Below are 6000 nucleotides of genomic sequence, written 5' to 3'. Positions count from 1 at the left end.
CAATCACACATTTCATTGCTCTCTCCTGTCCTCCTTCTCTTTTCACAAAAAAAATAAAACAACAAAACTTGCTCTTTTGGCTGACACTTGAACATTCAGCAACAAAGGCTAACGCCGGCCGCCAGACTCGGCCTTGTCAACATAAAAGTCACATAAGCCACATGAGTCGAATGGGCTCGTGAAACGGGACAATTACAAAATCACAAATCTTTCTCAACTGTCTTGGCTCCTTTTATTTACACCCCTAAATTCCACATACTAAGGTACAACAGGAATACGGGATAAATGCAGAGGCTACTTCCTACCAATATGGAAGCCGGGCAAAAAAAAAAAAAGAAAAAAGCTCACGCTAGCACGCCGGGCGAAGCATCGCTCTGAGGTGAGTTGCGAGTCGCAGGGATGCCGGTGAAGCAGGCTCGGGCTGAGTGGGCCAGCCAGCCTTTTGACTTAGGGAAGTGGCGTCGCCATGTCAAGTTCAAAGAGCTCTGTGAAGCTTTAGGGGGACAAAAGAACAACTGTTGTAGATGCAGGCAGGTCTGGGAGGAGAATTTTAAAAAAACTCAATACAACTGGAAATCAGCCCCCCGAAACGAGAACGGGGACCCATGAATGGCGGCCCATGACTTGAGGTTGCGTGTAACGGTGAAATAAACATCACGGCTGTGACGAAACGGTGCTGTTATTGCCCCACGGCTCACTCCCTTTCGTGATGTGTTGCTTTAATGTGACCTAAGTAAGTGATCTAAATTAGCAGGTGTTTTTTTGTTTGTTTGTTTGTTTTTAACAGCAAATATTGGGCTTGTCCCACCCATGAGCTGCAACTGTGATTGGTTGTAGTTCTGCTCTGCGTTGACATCCTGTAACAGACTTTCCCCCCCATGTTGTCAGTTTCCTCAAACGTACACTGACCCCTACTGGCAGGCTTGGGTTACTTTTATCCACAGCATTCCCTCCACAGAGTTCTTGTTGAATATTTTCCAGTGTTTTGTTTTGAGAGCAACTGGCTATAATTAAGCCAAACTACAACTGATTGGTTTCCATCCCATGGCAGGCCATGCAGGTGGGCTTAAACGGCATCTGACGCTGAAATGTTTCGACTCTGAAGACTCCAAAGGCCGTATGAAATGTAACACAAGGACGTACATGTAAAAGAAAGGGTAATGCGTTGTAGATTTGTGAAAGCGTAAAGTAAGATGGAGTAAAAGTAAGAAAAGCAAGTGAAAGAATGTGCATGTAAGTGCTTGAGGATGGCAAAAGCTTACAGCACCTGGTATTCCTAGGCCATCTCCCATCCAAGTACTAACCAGGCCCGACCCTGCTTAGCTTCTGAGATCAGACGAGATCGGGCGTGCTCAGGGTGGTATGGCCGTAAGCGAGAGCACTGCTTCCACTCAGCCTATTTATAAGCATGCGGCAAAAGACGGCTGCCTTTTCCACACTACAGGGGACACACATTTACTCGCCCTCCTTTCTTACTTCCAAAGCAACCCCACCAAGCTCATTCAAACCAATCACACATTTCATTGCTCTCTCCTGTCCTCCTTCTCTTTTCACAAAAAAAATAAAACAACAAAACTTGCTCTTTTGGCTGACACTTGAACATTCAGCAACAAAGGCTAACGCCGGCCGCCAGACTCGGCCTTGTCAACATAAAAGTCACATAAGCCACGTGAGTCGAATGGGCTTGTGAAACGGGACAATTACAAAATCACAAATCTTTCTCAACTGTCTTGGCTCCTTTTATTTACACCCCTAAATTCCACATACTAAGGTACAACAGGAATACGGGATAAATGCAGAGGCTACTTCCTACCAATATGGAAGCCGGGCAAAAAAAAAAAAAGAAAAAAGCTCACGCTAGCACGCCGGGCGAAGCATCGCTCTGAGGTGAGTTGCGAGTCGCAGGGATGCCGGTGAAGCAGGCTCGGGCTGAGTGGGCCAGCCAGCCTTTTGACTTAGGGAAGTGGCGTCGCCATGTCAAGTTCAAAGAGCTCTGTGAAGCTTTAGGGGGACAAAAGAACAACTGTTGTAGATGCAGGCAGGTCTGGGAGGAGAATTTTAAAAAAACTCAATACAACTGGAAATCAGCCCCCCGAAACGAGAACGGGGACCCATGAATGGCGGCCCATGACTTGAGGTTGCGTGTAACGGTGAAATAAACATCACGGCTGTGACGAAACGGTGCTGTTATTGCCCCACGGCTCACTCCCTTTCGTGATGTGTTGCTTTAATGTGACCTAAGTAAGTGACCTAAATTAGCAGGTGTGTTTTTGTTTGTTTGTTTGTTTTTAACAGCAAATATTGGGCTTGTCCCACCCATGAGCTGCAACTGTGATTGGTTGTAGTTCTGCTCTGCGTTGACATCCTGTAACAGACTTTCCCCCCCATGTTGTCAGTTTCCTCAAAGTACACTGACCCCTACTGGCAGGCTTGGGTTACTTTTATCCACAGCATTCCCTCCACAGAGTTCTTGTTGAATATTTTCCAGTGTTTTGTTTTGAGAGCAACTGGCTATAATTAAGCCAAACTGCAACTGATTGGTTTCCATCCCATGGCAGGCCATGCAGGTGGGCTTAAACGGCATCTGACGCTGAAATGTTTCGACTCTGAAGACTCCAAAGGCCGTATGAAATGTAACACAAGGACGTACATGTAAAAGAAAGGGTAATGTGTTGTAGATTTGTGAAAGCGTAAAGTAAGTTGGAGTAAAAGTAAGAAAAGCAAGTGAAAGAATGTGCATGTAAGTGCTTGAGGATGGCAAAAGCTTACAGCACCTGGTATTCCCAGGCAGTCTCCCATCCAAGTACTAACCAGGCCCGACCCTGCTTAGCTTCCGAGATCAGACTAGATCGGGCGTGCTCAGGGTGGTATGGCCGTAAGCGAGAGCACTGCTTCCACTCAGCCTATTTATAAGCATGCGGCAAAAGACGGCTGCCTTTTCCACACTACAGGGGACACACATTTACTCGCCCTCCTTTCTTACTTCCAAAGCAACCCCACCAAGCTCATTCAAACCAATCACACATTTCATTGCTCTCTCCTGTCCTCCTTCTCTTTTCACAAAAAAAATAAAACAACAAAACTTGCTCTTTTGGCTGACACTTGAACATTCAGCAACAAAGGCTAACGCCGGCCGCCAGACTCGGCCTTGTCAACATAAAAGTCACATAAGCCACATGAGTCGAATGGGCTCGTGAAACGGGACAATTACAAAATCACAAATCTTTCTCAACTGTCTTGGCTCCTTTTATTTACACCCCTAAATTCCACATACTAAGGTACAACAGGAATACGGGATAAATGCAGAGGCTACTTCCTACCAATATGGAAGCCGGGCAAAAAAAAAAAAAGAAAAAAGCTCACGCTAGCACGCCGGGCGAAGCATCGCTCTGAGGTGAGTTGCGAGTCGCAGGGATGCCGGTGAAGCAGGCTCGGGCTGAGTGGGCCAGCCAGCCTTTTGACTTAGGGAAGTGGCGTCGCCATGTCAAGTTCAAAGAGCTCTGTGAAGCTTTAGGGGGACAAAAGAACAACTGTTGTAGATGCAGGCAGGTCTGGGAGGAGAATTTTAAAAAAACTCAATACAACTGGAAATCAGCCCCCCGAAACGAGAACGGGGACCCATGAATGGCGGCCCATGACTTGAGGTTGCGTGTAACGGTGAAATAAACATCACGGCTGTGACGAAACGGTGCTGTTATTGCCCCACGGCTCACTCCCTTTCGTGATGTGTTGCTTTAATGTGACCTAAGTAAGTGATCTAAATTAGCAGGTGTTTTTTTGTTTGTTTGTTTGTTTTTAACAGCAAATATTGGGCTTGTCCCACCCATGAGCTGCAACTGTGATTGGTTGTAGTTCTGCTCTGCGTTGACATCCTGTAACAGACTTTCCCCCCCATGTTGTCAGTTTCCTCAAACGTACACTGACCCCTACTGGCAGGCTTGGGTTACTTTTATCCACAGCATTCCCTCCACAGAGTTCTTGTTGAATATTTTCCAGTGTTTTGTTTTGAGAGCAACTGGCTATAATTAAGCCAAACTACAACTGATTGGTTTCCATCCCATGGCAGGCCATGCAGGTGGGCTTAAACGGCATCTGACGCTGAAATGTTTCGACTCTGAAGACTCCAAAGGCCGTATGAAATGTAACACAAGGACGTACATGTAAAAGAAAGGGTAATGCGTTGTAGATTTGTGAAAGCGTAAAGTAAGATGGAGTAAAAGTAAGAAAAGCAAGTGAAAGAATGTGCATGTAAGTGCTTGAGGATGGCAAAAGCTTACAGCACCTGGTCTTCCCAGGCCATCTCCCATCCAAGTACTAACCAGGCCCGACCCTGCTTAGCTTCTGAGATCAGACGAGATCGGGCGTGCTCAGGGTGGTATGGCCGTAAGCGAGAGCACTGCTTCCACTCAGCCTATTTATAAGCATGCGGCAAAAGACGGCTGCCTTTTCCACACTACAGGGGACACACATTTACTCGCCCTCCTTTCTTACTTCCAAAGCAACCCCACCAAGCTCATTCAAACCAATCACACATTTCATTGCTCTCTCCTGTCCTCCTTCTCTTTTCACAAAAAAAATAAAACAACAAAACTTGCTCTTTTGGCTGACACTTGAACATTCAGCAACAAAGGCTAACGCCGGCCGCCAGACTCGGCCTTGTCAACATAAAAGTCACATAAGCCACGTGAGTCGAATGGGCTTGTGAAACGGGACAATTACAAAATCACAAATCTTTCTCAACTGTCTTGGCTCCTTTTATTTACACCCCTAAATTCCACATACTAAGGTACAACAGGAATACGGGATAAATGCAGAGGCTACTTCCTACCAATATGGAAGCCGGGCAAAAAAAAAAAAAGAAAAAAGCTCACGCTAGCACGCCGGGCGAAGCATCGCTCTGAGGTGAGTTGCGAGTCGCAGGGATGCCGGTGAAGCAGGCTCGGGCTGAGTGGGCCAGCCAGCCTTTTGACTTAGGGAAGTGGCGTCGCCATGTCAAGTTCAAAGAGCTCTGTGAAGCTTTAGGGGGACAAAAGAACAACTGTTGTAGATGCAGGCAGGTCTGGGAGGAGAATTTTAAAAAAACTCAATACAACTGGAAATCAGCCCCCCGAAACGAGAACGGGGACCCATGAATGGCGGCCCATGACTTGAGGTTGCGTGTAACGGTGAAATAAACATCACGGCTGTGACGAAACGGTGCTGTTATTGCCCCACGGCTCACTCCCTTTCGTGATGTGTTGCTTTAATGTGACCTAAGTAAGTGACCTAAATTAGCAGGTGTTTTTTTGTTTGTTTGTTTGTTTTTAACAGCAAATATTGGGCTTGTCCCACCCATGAGCTGCAACTGTGATTGGTTGTAGTTCTGCTCTGCGTTGACATCCTGTAACAGACTTTCCCCCCCATGTTGTCAGTTTCCTCAAAGTACACTGACCCCTACTGGCAGGCTTGGGTTACTTTTATCCACAGCATTCCCTCCACAGAGTTCTTGTTGAATATTTTCCAGTGTTTTGTTTTGAGAGCAACTGGCTATAATTAAGCCAAACTGCAACTGATTGGTTTCCATCCCATGGCAGGCCATGCAGGTGGGCTTAAACGGCATCTGACGCTGAAATGTTTCGACTCTGAAGACTCCAAAGGCCGTATGAAATGTAACACAAGGACGTACATGTAAAAGAAAGGGTAATGCGTTGTAGATTTGTGAAAGCGTAAAGTAAGATGGAGTAAAAGTAAGAAAAGCAAGTGAAAGAATGTGCATGTAAGTGCTTGAGGATGGCAAAAGCTTACAGCACCTGGTATTCCCAGGCGGTCTCCCATCCAAGTACTAAACAGGCACCGACCCTGCTTAGCTTCCAAGATCAGACGAGATCGGGCGTGCTCAGGGTGGTATGGCCGTAAGCGAGAACACTGCTTCCACTCAGCCTATTTATAAGCATGCGGCAAAAGACGGCTGCCTTTTCCACACTACAGGGGACACACATTTACTCGCCCTCCTTTCTTACT

General features: G+C 46.5%; 4 non-coding genes across 4 annotated transcripts; all 4 read right to left on the bottom strand.

Moving 5' to 3' along the window:
• Positions 1 to 1255: 1255 nt before the first annotated feature.
• Positions 1256 to 1374, bottom strand: LOC140575997 (5S ribosomal RNA). The gene has a single exon (XR_011981245.1). It is a non-coding gene; the product is annotated as a 5S ribosomal RNA (ribosomal RNA).
• Positions 1375 to 2762: 1388 nt separating this feature from the next.
• Positions 2763 to 2881, bottom strand: LOC140575875 (5S ribosomal RNA). The gene has a single exon (XR_011981131.1). It is a non-coding gene; the product is annotated as a 5S ribosomal RNA (ribosomal RNA).
• Positions 2882 to 4270: 1389 nt separating this feature from the next.
• Positions 4271 to 4389, bottom strand: LOC140575987 (5S ribosomal RNA). The gene has a single exon (XR_011981236.1). It is a non-coding gene; the product is annotated as a 5S ribosomal RNA (ribosomal RNA).
• Positions 4390 to 5777: 1388 nt separating this feature from the next.
• LOC140575974 (5S ribosomal RNA) lies at positions 5778 to 5897 on the bottom strand. The gene has a single exon (XR_011981223.1). It is a non-coding gene; the product is annotated as a 5S ribosomal RNA (ribosomal RNA).
• Positions 5898 to 6000: the final 103 nt, after the last annotated feature.

Source organism: Salminus brasiliensis, chromosome 13, assembly GCF_030463535.1.
Source record: "Salminus brasiliensis chromosome 13, fSalBra1.hap2, whole genome shotgun sequence".
Lineage (NCBI taxonomy): Eukaryota > Metazoa > Chordata > Actinopteri > Characiformes > Bryconidae > Salminus > Salminus brasiliensis.
The sequence above is the reverse complement of the archived record's forward strand: the minus strand, read 5'-3'. Positions and strand labels throughout refer to the sequence as shown.